This window comes from Bos indicus, chromosome 10 (assembly GCF_029378745.1).
Source record: "Bos indicus isolate NIAB-ARS_2022 breed Sahiwal x Tharparkar chromosome 10, NIAB-ARS_B.indTharparkar_mat_pri_1.0, whole genome shotgun sequence".
NCBI classification, from domain to species: domain Eukaryota; kingdom Metazoa; phylum Chordata; class Mammalia; order Artiodactyla; family Bovidae; genus Bos; species Bos indicus.
Window position 1 is genome coordinate 55616098 of NC_091769.1, and position 16710 is coordinate 55632807.

At 38.4% G+C, this 16710-nt stretch overlaps 1 protein-coding gene across 2 annotated transcripts in view; it reads right to left on the minus strand.

The window, feature by feature from the left end:
* Positions 1-16710, minus strand: part of UNC13C (unc-13 homolog C) — a 723080-nt gene that overhangs the window by 170171 nt on the left and 536199 nt on the right. The gene's annotated exons all lie outside the window — the stretch shown is intronic.

Consider the following 16710-nt stretch of genomic DNA (forward strand, 5'->3'; position numbering starts at 1 on the left):
GAAATTCCCGAGACAGTATTTAGTGTAGTTATCAATCTCGTGGACTCATGGAGTGTAAGAAAATGTGATTTCAATTTCTGTACAAACAGTTGTATTCGGTTAATGCAAATTTAGGCAAGATAAGCAATGACATAGGAAATATGACTTGACAAATCATTTAACCTCTGTGTACCTCAATTTCTATTCATATTTAACACTGATTTACCTCATAGTATGTTGAGAAGCTTAGCAGGCTAATGAGTATGAGCAAGCAGCACATTTAAAAAAAGTTTAAACTTATAAATAAATAGCAGAATTCAATATGAAAGGATCATCCAAAGACTAATTAAAATAATTTTAAAATTTCTATACATTTTTATCCCAAATCATCTAAAAACTTTGATAGCTGATTCCAGTTGGGTTTGACTACCAAGCACTAACCACATGTTTAAAATATCATAATTTGAGGACTTTAAAACTAAATGTAATAATTATTTATCACCCTAAGTGCAATAAGAATTTATAAATAATACTTTAAAAGGGGAGAGTGTACATAGTTTATTTTTCCTTATTCACACAAAAAAGTGAATATAGAATTTGAAAGTTTCACTCATCAAATATTCAACTTACTATTAAAGACTGTTTTATGGTTAAAGAAACTCCTTTAAAAAAGGGTACAAAGCATGTTATGACAATTAATTATATACTTGTTCATATTCTCAAATTGCTTTATTGTTTTGGTAATAAAGTATTTTAATGACAAGTGTACATTTCAGTGTATCATATTCCTTTCTTTAATTATAAAAGATAAAATACCATTAAAATACAATTTTTACTATCTAAATAAAATCTCTTACATTTTATCCACAATTTTACTACTTTTCAGTTTCTAATACTTACTTTTCAAGTGACATTTCTCTTTAGGCAAACAGAAGCAGATTAAAGGAACAGCAAAATGGCAATGCTACCATTAAATAGACTTCAAAGTTTCAATGTCAATTTCCCACAGAGATAAAGAATAAGAATTAGTAGATGATAAAATCTGAAGTAAGTGAACTTGGGTAGAATTTAACTAAGAGGAAAACTAATTAAAATTACAAGTAAATAAACATTCGTAAATTATAATGGTACCTATTTTGAGTGGAAATTACCTGTCTGTACATCTACATGAAAGAATTCAATAAAGAGAAATGATGCATACATCACTAGTAATAGTTAATATGCTAAGCTTACATGGAATTTTTTGTTTCCATATTTATTTACATGAAACCATATTTTATGGGTCATGAGTAATAGCTTATGACTTGAGAAAAATAATGGACAATGTGTTAAAATTATAAACTGTTGCATTTTTTAAAAGGTAAAAAGATGGACCACATGGGAAGTTAATTTAAGGATAGTCTTGTAACCTGTTACCCTTGAGGCATCTCTATTTTTCTCTTCTGCCTAAAAATTAAAAACATCTATATGACATTCCTGTTTATAAATCACTTTTTTAGAAGAGCGTTATTGAGTAATAAGAGTATTATTGAGTATTACACATATTGGCTGTGTAATTTACACAGCCAAAGTTCATCTATTTAATGTGTGTAAGTCAAAGAATGTGGGCAGATAGGGTACCTGATAAGGGGGTTCAAGCTTTCTTTTTGCAAAGATGAAAATATTCTAAATTTAGATTATGATGATGGATACACGGCCTTGTAAATATATCAAAGCACTTTGAGCATTTCATTCTTATTTACAAAAGCATTAAAAAGCCAAGAGTCCAGGGAAGAATGGCTTCATGTGTAAGAAACTTCAAGAAATGACATAAGACTTTGGAAACATGCAACCCCAAAAAAGGAAGGAGGCATAGGAGGGAAAACCTGGTAACAGCGAAGCAGTGACCCACCAGGACTTGATTCACCACCCTTTTGTAGCCGCTGGTGTAACAGCAGCTGACAAAACAGAAGGGCTTTTATGGAACTTATAATTTATAGGGCCAATAGCAAAAGACAAAAAGCATGCCTGAGGGTGACAGATTGGGGGTGGATCGATTTTCCTATTTTATAAGGTGTCAAGGCTCTCCATTCTAGAGATCTGAAGCAGGTCGACTTCCAAGCAGAAGGCACAGTACATGAAGAGAACCTAAGGGAGAAATGTGTTTGATATGATTGGAGAAAGCCAAGGGGCCAGAGTGGCTGCATCAAAGTGACAAGCTAAGAGTGCTGAGATGAGTTCAGAGGAAGATACCAGCTACTGTGTAGAACTTAATAGTCCACGGTAGGGACTCTGTATGTCATTCTGAGTGTGATCAGGGTTTTAAGGACCCATTGAGTACCAGGCAGAATTAACAATGGAAAAGGCCCTTCCACATATTTTCAACATTTGACATTTCAAGTATCTAATAAGTACTTAGGTGGAAGCAAAACAGAGCAGGGAAAAAAAAGTCATTCTGGTCTTATATTCCTTTGTTATAACCCTGAATACCACAAGGCAATAGAGAGATGTTTAGTGTTCTGAGAGAAAACAAATATGACCCAACAATTACATACTCAGCCACTTAGTCATTCAAGTACAACAGAGGGATATCTACAGATGTACAGGGGCTTAGAATATATAACCATATACACTTTCTAATAAGACTTATAATATATGGTGGAAAAAGTCAGTATAACTTGACATTGTTTAAAAAAAAATCAAGGACTTCTCTGGTGGTTAAGAATTCACCTGCCAAGGCAGGGGACATGGGTTCAGTCCCTGGTCAGGAAAGATTACACGTGCTGAGGAGCAACCAAGACCATGTGCTACAATTACTGAAGCCTGCGAACGCTAGAGCCCATGCTTGGCAACAAGCCACTGCAATAAGTCCACACGTGACAGTTAGAGAGTAGCCCCCACTTGCCACAACTGGAGAAAACCCACGGACAGCAACGAAGACCCAACACAGTCAATAAATAAGTCGAGAAAAAGCAAAAATAAGATATGATGCAGTATCACATTTTCACATGAAAAGTATTTTAATTATAATGTAAAAATTAAAGTTACACAAGTATTATTTGTATGAAAAATTTTTGAAAAACATTAACTTACTTATTTCATTCTTTCCTTTTTTTGTGCTTCTCTGTATCTTTCAAATTTCCCATAATGCTTTTTCTCAATCAGAAAAATAACATATATTTTTAATAGGGAAAGAAGAAATCATCCTGTCTTTATCTTTTGGTGTTTAATAAAATGTTATGTTCCACATTTTCTACATATTCTAAGAGTTGGCAAAATAGACATTTTAGATCATGAAACACATAAATCTTTAGATAGGGTTTTAGAATCTATTTATTTCAATAGTTCTCAACTCATGTTTGATCACTGAGCACCATTCAAGTAAAGACTTAAATCATCACCATCACTAAAGCTAATATTTACTGGGTACTTACTCATAGATACAAGGTAATCTTCTAACCATCTTGCTTATATATCTCATTTAATCCTCACAACAGTATAATTATCAGACAAAGAAAGTGAGGCACAGAGTGACTATGAAAAATTGCTGGATGTCACATAAATGGTTAGTAGTGGAGACATATTTTGGACTCATCTGACTAAAGCCAGTATACTTTGTTACTTAGCATTCTGTGGAAGACTTCCTCTAAACCCCCAAAATGATTCCTACCTTCAGGTGTTTATACCCTTGGGTAATCCCCTCCTCTTGAGTGTAGACTGGACCTAATGAATTATTTCTAATAAACAGAATAAAGCAGAAATTAAGAGATACCACTTTTGTTGTTGGGTTATAAAAGACTACAAATTCCACTTGCTATAGACTAACTCACTGTTGCTTTCTGAGCTTGAGTGGTTTGATAAAATCACATGTCATGTTGGAGAGACCAACCCTCTACCCATCCACCTAGCAAGCAACTACCAGGGAAGAAGTGAGGCAATCAGTCTAACAGCTTTTGAGAAAGTGAATTATGTCAACTACCTCATGATAGAGCTTGAAAGAAGATGCTTCATCAGTTGAGCCTCCAGATGAGACCATAGTTTTGAATGAAACTTTCATTTCAGACTTGTAAAAGGCCCTTGGAGAAGGCAATGGCACCCTACTCCAGTACTCTTGCTTGGAAAATCCCATGGACGGAGGAGCCTGGTAGGCTGCAGTCCATGGGGTGGCTAAGAGTCGGGAACGACTGAGCGACTTCACTTTCACTTTTCACTTTCATGCATTGGAGAAGGAAATGGCAACCCACTCCAGTGTTCTTGCCTGGAGAATCCCAGGGACAGGGGAGCCTAGTGGGCTGCCATCTATGGGGTCGCACAGAGTCGGACACGACTGAAGCGACTTAGCAAAAGGCCCTAAAGAGGAGCACTCACACACTATTGGTGGGAATGTAAATTGGTACAGCCACTATGGAGAACAGAATGGAAATTCTTTAGAAAACTAAAAATAGAGCTAGTATATGACCCTGAAATCCCACGCCTGGGCATACATCCAGAGAAAAACATGGCCCCAAAAGATACATGCACCCCAATGTCCTTTGCAGCACTGTTTATTTACAATGGCCAAGACATGGAAACAACCTAAGTGTCCATTGACAGAGGAATGGATAAAGAAGATGTGGTGTATATATACAATGAAGTATTATTCAGCCATTAAAAAAATGAAATAAGGCCATTTGCAGCAACATGGATGGGCCTAGAGAGTGTCATACGGAGTGAAGTAACTCAGACAGAGAAGGAGAACTATCATATGACATCCCTTATATGTGGAATCTAAAAAGAAATGATACAAACTAACTTACTTACAAAACAGAAACAGACTCACAGACTTAGAAGACAAATTCATGGTTGCTGGGGGGCAAGGGATAGTTAAAGACTTTGGGATGGTCAAGTACACACTGCTATATTTAAAATGGATAACCAACAAAAACCTATTGTATAGCATATGGGACTCTGCTCAATGTTATGTGGCAGCCTGTATGGGAGGTGGGTTTTGGGAGAAAACGGATACATGTATATATATGGCTGAGTCCCTTTACTGTTTACCTGAAACTATCACGACACTGCTAACTGGCTATTCCCCAATACAAAATGTTTTTGGTGTTAATAAATAAATAATTAAAAAAAAAAAAAAAGATCCTAAAGTAGAGGTCACAGATGAACCATGCTAAGACTACTAATAATGCACCCCACAAAATGTTCGGTTGCAATTAAGTATGATCTTAATAAGGTTTCATACTAATAAGACTTTAATAATAAGATGACCTTAAAATAGAGAAAGGAGCTTGAATTTCCAGATAGGCTTGATGTAATCACTAGGCCACTTAAGAGAGAGAGGCAGAAGAGTCATTATCAGAGTGAGGCAGTGTAAGATAGACTTGGATAAATATTGCTGACTTTGAAGACGAAAAGTGGTCATAAGCCAAGAAATGTGGCAAGTCTCTAGAAGCTATAAAAAAACAAACAGATTTTCCCCTAGGGCCTCCAGAAACACCCCAGCCAACACTGTGATTCATCCCAGAGACATTCTTTTCAGACTTGATCTACAGAACTGCCTGGAATAATAAATTTTTATCATTTTAAATACTAACTCTGGGAATCATTTGTTCCACAGCAACAAATACCTAGGAAACATACTACAGCACACAGGAGGAAAATTAGCTGCTTTGCAGTCTTTCTCTCCTAGCACCTTGCTTACTACCAAGGCAGCCACTGATGTTTTGACCTAGTGTTCCATAGAGCACAATACAAAGGTAACTGAAGCAGAATAACTTCTCAGGAGATGGAGAAATTCCTCTGGACAGTTTCACTAAGAGAGACTACAAATACTGAGAAAAGGATAACACAGTATTCTAGGTTTTGCTTGTCTTTGGGTCTTTTAATATGATCTTTCATGCCAGATAGTACCTGTAGGATTTTTTATGTTGGGTAAGAGATGATCCTTTTTTTTGAGAAATCCAATTTTTAAAAAATTGAAGTATAGTTGATTTACAATATTAGTTTCATGTGGACAACACAGTGGTTTAATATTCTTATACTCATTTAGATTATTATAAAATATTAGTTATATTTCCCCTGCTATACAATATATCTCTATTGTTTATTTTATACAGAGCAGATTGTACTTGTTAATATTCCCCCTCTCCTTCTCCCCTGTGGTAACCACTGGTTTGCTCTCTTTACCTGCGAGTCTGTTTCTGTTCTCTCTATCCCTTTGTTCTATTTTTTAGATTTCATAGATACGTGCTAACATACAGTATTTGTCTTTCTCTGTCTGACGAATTTCGCTAAGCATAATACTCTCCAGATCCATCCATGTTATTGCAAATGCTAGGATTTCATTATTTTTAAATGTCCGAATAATATTCCATTGTGTGTGTGTCTATATCTATATATCTATATATAATCTTCTCCATTCGTCTGTTGATGGACACTTAGGTTTCTTCCACATTTTAGCTATTGTAAACAATGCTATGAACACTGGGGTGCATGTGTTTTTTCAAGTTGCTGTTTTTGTTTTCTTTGGGCACATGTCAAGGATTGGAATAGCTGGATCATAAGATAGTTCTATTTTTAGATTTTTGAGAAACTTTGATCCTGTTTTCCATAGAATTTCACCAATTTGTGTATGTGTGTGTTAGTTGCTTAGTCGTGTCCGACTCTTTGCAACCCCATAGACCGCAGCCCACCAGGCCCCTCCGTCCATGGGATTCTCCAGGCAAGAACACTGGAGTGGGTTGCCATTTCCTTCTCCAAAAGAAACTATAGAAAGAAAGAAAGTGAAGTCGCTCAGTTGTGTCCAACTCTGCGACCCCATGGACTGTAGTCTACAAGGCTCCCCCATCACCAATTTACATTCTCACAAACAATGTACTAGGGCCTTTTCTTCACATCCTTGACATTTTTGTTCTTTTTGATGATAACCATTTTGACAGGTATGAGATAATATCTCATTATATATATTTGTCTCTTTAAAAAAATATTTTAATTGAAAGGTAATTGCTTTATTGTGTTTGTTTCTACCAAACATCAAAATGAGTCAGTTACAAGTTTACCCATGTCCCCTCTCACCTGAACATCCCTTCCACCTCCCTCCCCATCCCAACCCTCTAGGTTGTTACCAAACCCCGGTTTGAGTTCCCATTGCTTGTGCTTCACCCAGCCCAGCATTTTGCATGATATACTCTGCATGTAAGTTAAATAAGCAGGGTGACAATATATAGTGTTGATGTACTCCTTTCCCAATTTGGAACCAGTCCGTTGTTCCATGTCCGGTTCTAACTGTTGCTTCTTGACCAGAATACCGATTTCTTAGGAGGCAGATAAGGTGGTCTGGTATTCCCATCTCTTTCTTTTCTACAGTTTGTTGTGATCCACACAGTCAAAGGCTTTAGCCTAGTCAATAAAGGAGAAGTAGATGTTTTTCTGGAATTCTGTTGCTTTTTCCATGATCCAGCAGATGTTGGCAATTTGATCTCTGGTTCCTCTGCCTTTTCTAAATCCAGCCTGAACATCTGGAAGTTCATGGTTCACGTACTGTTGAAGCCTGACTTGGAGAATTTTGAGCATTACTTTGCTAGTGTGTGAGATGAGTATATTGTGCAGTGGTCTGAACATTCTTTGGCATTGCCTTTCTTTGGGATTTGAATGAAAACTGACCTTTTCCAGTCTTGTGGCCACTACTGAGTTTTCCAAATTTGCTGGCAGGTTGAGTGCATCACATTAACAGCAACATCTTTTAGGATTTGAAATAACTCAGCTGGAATTCCATCACATCCACTAGCTTTGTTATAGTGATGTTTCCTACAGTCCACTTGACTTTGCATTCCACAATGTCTGGGTCTACGTGAGTGATCACACCACTGTGGTTTTCTGCGTCTCTTTTGTATAGTCCTTCTGTGTATTCTTGCCACTTCTTTTTAATCACTTCTGCTTCTGTTAGGTCCATAACATTTCTATCCTCTATTTTGCTCATCTTTGCATGGATGTTCCCTTGGTAGCTCAAATTTTCTTGAAGAGGTCTCTAGTCTTTCCCATTCTATTGTTTTCCTCTATTTCTTTGCATTGATCACTTAGAAAGGTTTTCTTATCTCTCCTTGCTATTCTTTAGAACTCTACATTGAGATGTTATTATTCTTTGGAACTCTGAATTCAGATGTTTGCTTGTACAAGAAATTCTTTACCCTTGCTTCAATTCTGAATGATAATCTTGCTGGGTAGGGTATCCTAGGTTGCAGGTTTTCCCCTTTAAACACTTTAGTAATATCACACTGTCCCTTATAGCCTGCAAACTTTCTACAGCAAAATCAACTGATAATCTTACCAGGGTTCCCCTGTATATGACTCTGTTTTTCTCTTTCTCTTGCTTCTTTTCAGTTCAGTCGCTCAGTCATGTCCAACTCTTTGCAACCCCCATGGACTGCAGCATGCCAGGATTCCCTTAGAATTCTCCTTAACTTTTACATTTTAATTATATGTCTTTGTGTGGGCCTCTTTAGATTCATGTTGTTTGGGATTCTCTGTGTATCCTGTGCCTTGGTATCTCTTTCCTTCTTCAGGTTTGGGAAGGTTTATGTCATAGTTTCATCAAATAATTTTGATCCTTCTCTCCCTCTTTTTTCTGGGACCCCAATAACTTGAAATTTATACACTTGACATTGTCTCAGAGTCCCTTAACCTGTCCTTCTTTTATTTTATAATTTGTTTTCCTTTCGCTGTTCTGACTGAGTGATTTCCATTATCCTATCTTTCAGATCACTTATGCATTCTTCCGTATTACCTAGTCTGTTCTTTATCCCTTCTAGTGTGTTTTTCATTTCAGGTATTGTACTGTATGGTCGGGTGGTTCTTTGGTAAGAATCACTAGTTCTCTGGTAAAATTATCACAGTGTTCATCTACTCTTTTCCCTAGTTCAGTTAGCATTATTATTACTATTGTTTTGAAACCCTTTATCTGATAATTTATTTATCTCTTTCATTTTTTTTTCATTTTGTTGCTTTTCTTGTTCTTTCATTTAAAACAGATTTCTCTATCTTCCCATTTTCTCCCTAACTTTCTCTGTCTCTGTGAAATTAGGTTAAGCAATTACCTATTCCAGTCCTGAAGGAGTGTCCTTGTGTAGGAGTGTTCCTATGCTGTCTGTGTATGCCCTGTGGTTCTGATGGGAGAGCTGGATTAGACATGGATGAATGCTACATCTTTCTACCAAGCTATCACCTTGGTGGGAGGTGGGGTTGAGCTACAGTCAGATGTGAGTCAGGGCCTCTTCTATGCCCAGTGGCCCACACTACCCTATCAGGGCTACAGGGGTGGTCCTGAGGTGCTGGAGCAGAAGCCCTGAGGTTTAGGTTCAAGCCGGTTCTGTTTCTTGTAAGTGTGCTAGCCTCCCTCCCAGCATTAGCACCTTTGTCCCAGAAAGGAGCAACACTAGAGTAAGAGGGGCCAAAGCAAGCGCTTGGCGTGGGCTGGGGTTCATGGCCCAGAGGTCAGTGTCCTCCTCCTCCTCCAACTTCTCTGGATAGTACTTCTTTAGCCTTATACTTGTGTGGTGATTCTCCCATGTTTGGAGCTCTCCTGCTTGCATGTGACTTATCACTGGTTCCCTCTCTATGCTTCTAAAGAATTTTCACAAACACCTCCACCCTATCACTTTGGCTTCATCTTTCATTTTCCTTTCTGCCTTTGTATTTTTCTAAGCCAGAGCAGTGGCTCTTGGCAATGATACTGTGGTACTCTTCTATCTACACAGGGACTTTTGAGGTATGATATGTGAAGATTTTTTTTTTATCATAGTGATGGTACTAAAGTTTCTAGACAAGTGACTTCACTCTTTTAAAAGAAGAAGCTATTATTTAAAATCTTATATTAATAGTAAAAGATTATAATAATTAGTATTTATTTTAAAGTATATTAAAATAATTCCATTGATAATCTCTTAAAGCTAAAGTTGTTCCTACTGTGAGAGAAATGGCTGGAGCTTCCTATGTAGTACATATCGTTCGTGTAGCTTGTCAGCCTCAGCTCTATTTGGACCTATTTGGAAGTCAGGATTAGCCTTTTGTAACACTCCAACGACAAGCAATGCACAGTGCACTGAAGTCTCGTGGGGAGATGCAGGAGGGGTTTCCCAAAACAATGCACAGCCCAGTGGGCTCACCTTCTACATGACACATCTCTGTTCTCTCTCCAAAGCATCCCCATGTTCCAACCTGCTCTGTTCTAGCATCAGACTGTCAATAGGTATAATCCCTGTCTTCCTCTCCCACTAAGCTTCTAGAATTGCTCTCCTCTTGTCCCTTATTTCAGCTCTTTTCCATCTTGAATAGTCTGCTGTTACGGGGTTGATGTAAGTCTGACATTACACCACCACAAGCCACCCACAGGTAGTTTCTTCATAGAGTGAAAAATATGTGCATCTTGTCTATTATGCTTTCAAGCTCTGCTCTAAATGACAAAGGGACTTCACACAGGGCCTTTCCCCTTCTCAAATTATAACCAGGCAAAGTGGTCTGTGACTAGCAATCATCCCAAGAAAACCAACAGGTGATCACTCGTTCAGAGCTTCCCCTGGAAGGTCTCCAAATAAAATACATGGCAAAAGCATGGTTTCCTGGGCTCCTTATCAGGAGAAAGGTTTTGGAAACTGATTTTATACCAAATGCCATGACCTCCCCAGGTTTGTTGCCAAAACATTTTCACTGGCTGGGCTTTGGGAATCTCCAAATAAAGACAAGGATTTGTGATCAAAATATTACCTCAGAAGTTATAGATATTTGTATTCTGTGGCTGGATCTGTACATCTGCATGCACTGCTGCACTTGTGATTGATTTGATTTGATTTAATGAGGATATTAAATTTTACAAGTTCTACAAGTAAAAGTAGTTTAGATAATGTCCATGTATTGCTAAATAGTCTTGTCTTCTTTAATATCCACCAGGGCCGCAAGGCAGAAATTAGAATCTTATGGCCAAGATATTTAAATATTTATATTTCCTGTTTAAATTGACTTTTTCTAAACTAATTTTAACAATTACCTTCAATTTGTTATTTCTCTGATTTTTTTTTTTTTTTTAACAAAAACTGCTAAAAGGGAAGAAAAGTCTACTTGAGGCTTCATCATGTCTTCTTGTTCCTTATCTTTTTCCAGGTGAGGTGTGGTTGAATATTAACAGCAGGAAAACAACGCTGGTGGGGGGTGGGGGGTGGGGGTTGGGAATCAAGAGTTAAATACATACTTTTCATACAAATGATAGCTTACTATGTTATTGACACATGCAAACACACTTCTTTGTTTTCAGGAAATATCCACCTTATTTTCTTGACTGAACTCTTGACTACATTTTCCTCCTGGCAATTATGACCTACTACAGACTTCACATTCAAGTGCTCCAAAAATACCTTGCCCAAGGGATATGGTAATTGACCACTGATATCTTAATTACTTTTAGGAGAAACAAAGTGTGCTTAAATATAACATTCCCATTATAGATATGTAAAAATAAAGAGCTAGGCACCCCAAACCAAGACCAAAATTGCGTCAAATTCCCAATTATTATTGGAGAAATTATGTCTATGCTCTATTGGTATTTGAAAATTCATGAATATGGAAATAAGTCCAGATGATCTTTTGTGGAATTTAAGTCTTACTGCAGTGTATTTTAAATGATTCAAAGATTCTGAATACCTACCATGTTCTAGGAGTGAGGATTCATTTACAAATGGAAGTATAAGGTATCTAAATCCATAATGCTTGTTTTTAAGTTTAAGAACAGTGTTTTTAAACTGCTGGCTCAAGTCATCAATGGGTCATGAAGTCAATGTAGAGTATTATAAATAAACTATATGTATTATATGATTTTATTATATACATATATGTATATACATATGAAACTGAAAAAATAGAATAAGAAATAAATTTTGAGAGTTTGCATTACCTCTATCCTTGTCAAGACCCCATGGACCATGAAACTTTTGTTCTGGTTGTATGTGTGTATCTCTGTGTGTGTATCTACTGTGTTATTGTAAAAATGTAGTTCTTACTTTGGATTATGACCCAAACACAAAAAGTTCCGTAAGAGAAAGAGAAAAAATTAGTATGAACAAATGAACAAATAAATAGGTTAAATAAAATGATTGATACAATAAGTGTTTAAAGGAAAAAGGGGAGTGGATTTTGAGGGAGTGGAGTGGGGGATGGGATGGTCAGGGCAGGTCATGAAGAGGAATGAAATGTGAACTGAGGCATGCAGAGAGGGAAAGATCTCGAGATACTGAGAGCAGGGAGGAGCTTTACAAGTGAAAGGAAGAGCCAATGTGAGTGCTCTGCTAAAGAAGAAAATCTGGCCCAGCTGAAGAATAAGTGTGAGGACAGCGTGCTTACCAGTAAATGAGAGGAAAAGAGAAAGAGATGTTGGGGGTGAACAGAGTCGAACTACACAGTGTGACATAAGCCACGGTTTAAGAAAAAGGGTTTCGGTCTATTGAAAGGGAAAGATTTGGGCAGCTTTATATGCCAGAGAATGTCCAGATCTAATCTAACTGTGATGGGTCAGTCTGGATGCTATGAGCACAATGGAAAGCATGAGTGAAAATGTTTAGGGTTATTGCAGCTGTCAAAGCAAAGGAGGTTTGTAGCTAGAACTAATTGGAGGTAGTGGAGATGGAAAGAAGTATACATAGCTAGACATGTTTTGGAAGTAGAAGAAGTATCATTTGCTTATGGATATCTGGGTGTTGTATGTCTGTACATGGTGGTGGAGTGAAAAAATAAGGAAGTCTAAACACTATACAAATGACAGCATCTTTTGCTGGAATCGATATGCTGTGCTTAGTCACTCAGTCGTGTCCAAATTTTTACAATCCCATTGACTGAGCCTGCCATGCTCCTGTGTCCCTGGGGATTCTCTAGGCAAGAATACTGGAGTGCGTAGTCATGCCCTCCTCCAGGGGATCTTTCCAACCCAGGGATCAAACCCAGGTCTCCCTCATTGCAGGCGGATTTTTTACTGTCTGAGCCACCAGGGAAGTCCAACAGAGTAAAGGGACAAAGTAGGTAATTAAATAATTAATCCCACTACAGAATTGTAAGTACAGAAAAAATTATGAGAGACCCCTGAAAGTTAATGATTACTCAAGAAAGCAGGCCTGGTTAGCAACAAAGCCATGCCTCAGAAGCATGAGACAGGCCCCAAAACAGTAAAACAAGGATGGCATGAGACCCACATCCTGCCCAGTGAGCTCAATAAGTTAATGACCTGTAGGAGATGCTCTCAGGCTTCCGTTGTGGTTCAGATGATAAAGAATCTGCCTGCAATGCAGGAGACTACGGTTCGATCTCTGGGTTGGGAAGATATCCTGGAGAAGGGAATGGCTATCCACTCCAGTACTCTTGCCTGAAAAATTCCATGGACAGAACAGCCTGGTGGGCTACAGTCCATGGGGTTGCAAAGAGTCAGACACAACTGGGCCACACACACACACAGAGGAGATGTTCTCTGAAAAAATAAAAAATAATTTATGAAAAGATATATAGAGTACAAAGTAAAGACCCTCATTGTACTAGGTCTGAAATAATTTTTCTGTAGTGCCGTGACAGTCCCAGCTTGACCATATATGGAAAAGAAAACTCCCCTGCCCTACCTGCAGGAGAAGCTGATGATGACGTAAATTCAGGAATAAGGAAGAGGGTGGTCTTTTCCTCTCCCCAGTTTTCCTTTGAATATAAAACCACAGTCTACTAAGTTCTGAGGACTCAGCACCCTCTCCCCTGTTGCTCGTAAAGCCAGTATGTATTGTTCTAATAAATCACTTCTTATCTATCACTTTTATTCTCATTGAATTCTTTCTGTGCTGAGACCTAAAGGACTGTAGCTCTTTGGAGCTCCCCAAAATGCCACCAAAAGGTTTAAGAATGACAACGGCCAAGACATGAATAGAATTTAGGTGGGGGGTTTTTAATTCTAGAGGTTCATTTTTAACACATATATTTGAGATCTAACAGATATACTTTTCATCCATGCTCCTGATTCAATTTTATAATTATATATTTATTTGTATAATTATTAATGGACACTTTTAATAGCAGCCTACTCCAGTATTCTTGCTGCAAAAATCCCAAGTACAGAGGAGCCTGGTGGGTTACAGTCTGTGGGGTTGCAGAGAGTTGGACATGACCGAGCACCTAGGCACTGCATGTACTTTATGAATACCAGTAGTGGACTTTCCTTTGGTGATCATTGTTACCAAAGAAATCAAGTTTTAACAGAGGAAAATTTCTATCTGCCTAATCATGAAGAAAAAACAGTAAGATGTCTTTACAGAACCATGAAGCTAGGGTCATTGATTAATCATTTGCTTTCACACACCAGCCTTCTCGAACAGTGTTTTCTCACACTTTAGCACACATGAGATTCATTTGGAAGTCTTATTAAAATAGGGAATGCTGAACCTTATGCTCAGAATTTCTTATTCAGTAGGTTTAGGGTTTGGGCCTAAGGATTTGCAGTTCTAAGCACTTGCCAGGTCATACTGGTCCACGGAAAACAGGTGCTCTAACAAGAAAAGGTTCTTAATCTGGGGTTCTTGGGCCCCAGGGAAAAGTCTAACAAAACTACTGTGGGGGATTTACATACATATCCCTGAAAGGATATATGTGCATTTTTCACATATATGTTAAAAATATTTAACATATATGTGAAAACACATATTTTACATATATGCCCATGTGTATATGTTATGGGCATATTTCTGATAATGGAGCGGGCATATTTCATCAGATACTCAAAAGCCTTAAAAAACTTAGTTAAGAGTAGTGGCGTTCCATCCTGGATATATATTAGAACTCCCTGAAGTTTTGGCTCCTCTATTCAATTGCTGTGTGACTTTGGGCAAAATAATTAACCTCTCTGTGCCTCAATTTCTTCACGTATAAAATGGAGCTAAAGTAATAGCACTTTCCTTATGGGCTTGTTATGAAGTTCAAATAAGTTAATATTTGCATAATTTTTAAAGAAGGGCCTGCTGCTGCTACTGCTGCTAAGTCGCTTCAGTTGTGTCTGACTCTATGCGACCCCATAGACGGCAGCCCACGATGCTCCCCCATCCCTGGGATTCTCCTGGCAAGAACGCTGGAATGGGTTGCCATTTCCTCCTCCAATGCATGAAAGTGAAAAGTGAAAGTGAAGTCGTTCAGTCATGCCTGACTCTTTGCCATCCCATGGACTGCAGCCTACCAGGCTCCTCCGTCCATGGGACTTCCCAGGCAAGAGTACTAGAGTGGGTTGCCATTGCCTTCTCCAAAGAAGGGCCTGCTGCTGCTGCTGCTAAGTCGCTCCAGTTGTTTCCAACTCTGTGCGACCCCATAGACGTCAGCCCACCATGCTCCCCTGTCCCTGGGATTCTCCAGGCAAGAACACTGGAGTGGGTTGCCATTTCCTTCTCCAATGCATGAAAGAGAAAAGTGAAAGTGAAGTCGCTCAGTCGTGTCTGACTCCTAGTGACCCCATGGACTGCAGCCTTCCAGGCTCCTCCGTCCATGGGATTTTCCAGGCAAGAGTACTGGAGTGGGGTGCCATTGCCTTCTCCGAAAGAAGAGCCTAGTAAGTGCTAAATAGATGATTGCTAAATACGATTATAAACCTGGGGTGTTTTTGTTTTTTTTTTTTCAATTCTAGAATCTAGTCCAGGTGATTCTAATTACAGCCAGGGATGAAAATCACTGCTCTGTAATGAAAAGAGAGCAAGAGATAGATGAGTGCCTGCCTTGGTGAGTGTAGGGTTAATTTCATCTCAAGGAAGCAGACTTCCCTCCCCTGAGGAGCTTAGCTTGGTAACTAGAGAGAGCTAACATGAGCCTTAGCATCTTGGCAATGAATTTGTCTTCAAAAAACCTCAAGAAGTGGTTCATGCTGACCTTCTTTCTTGTGGTAGGGATAGGGGCTTAAGGAAAGCAGTAAAAGGAAGAAGTTGGTTTTATCCCCATTGATTGTAACTTTTGTTTAAAAATCAATACAATAAAAGCCTGTCCTAATGTAAAAAAAAATCTAATATTATAAATAAATTATCAGAGAGGCAAATACTAACTCTGTGAGTAAGCCAGCCTTCAAAATGGCACCAGTGACCCTTACCTCCTGGAGTTCATGGCCTTGTACATCCCCTCCTACACTGAATATAGCTAAACTGCGTGAGCAATAAGATATTGCAGAAGGGACAAAATCTAACTTCCCAGCCGAAGAATGGATGGGTTTGAACTGTGGTATTGGAGAAGACTCTTGAGAGTCCCTTGGACTGCAAGCAGATCCACCCAGTCCATCCTAAAGGAAAAAAGTTGAGAATATTCATTGGAAGGACTGATGCTGAAGCTAAAACTCCAATACTTTGAACACCTGATCCAAAGATCTGACTCATATTAAAAGACCCTGATGCTTGGAAAAATTGAAGGTGGGAAGAGAAGGGGACAACAGAGGATGAGATGGTTGGATGGCATTACCGACTTGATGGACATGAGTTTGAGTAAGCTCCAGGAGTTGGTGACGGACAGGGAAACCTGGCATGTTGCAGTTCATGGGGTAGCAAAGAGTCAGACATGACTGTGCGTCTGAACTGAACAACTATCTAATGAACACAATACAGTACTCAGATCAACATATTTTAAGTAATTTTTACTGAAATCAGCTATAAGACTAGTTAGTAGATGATTACAGGGTGAGATTAATAATAGCATTATAAACACTCCTGAATACCTATTTTTTCTTTCCTG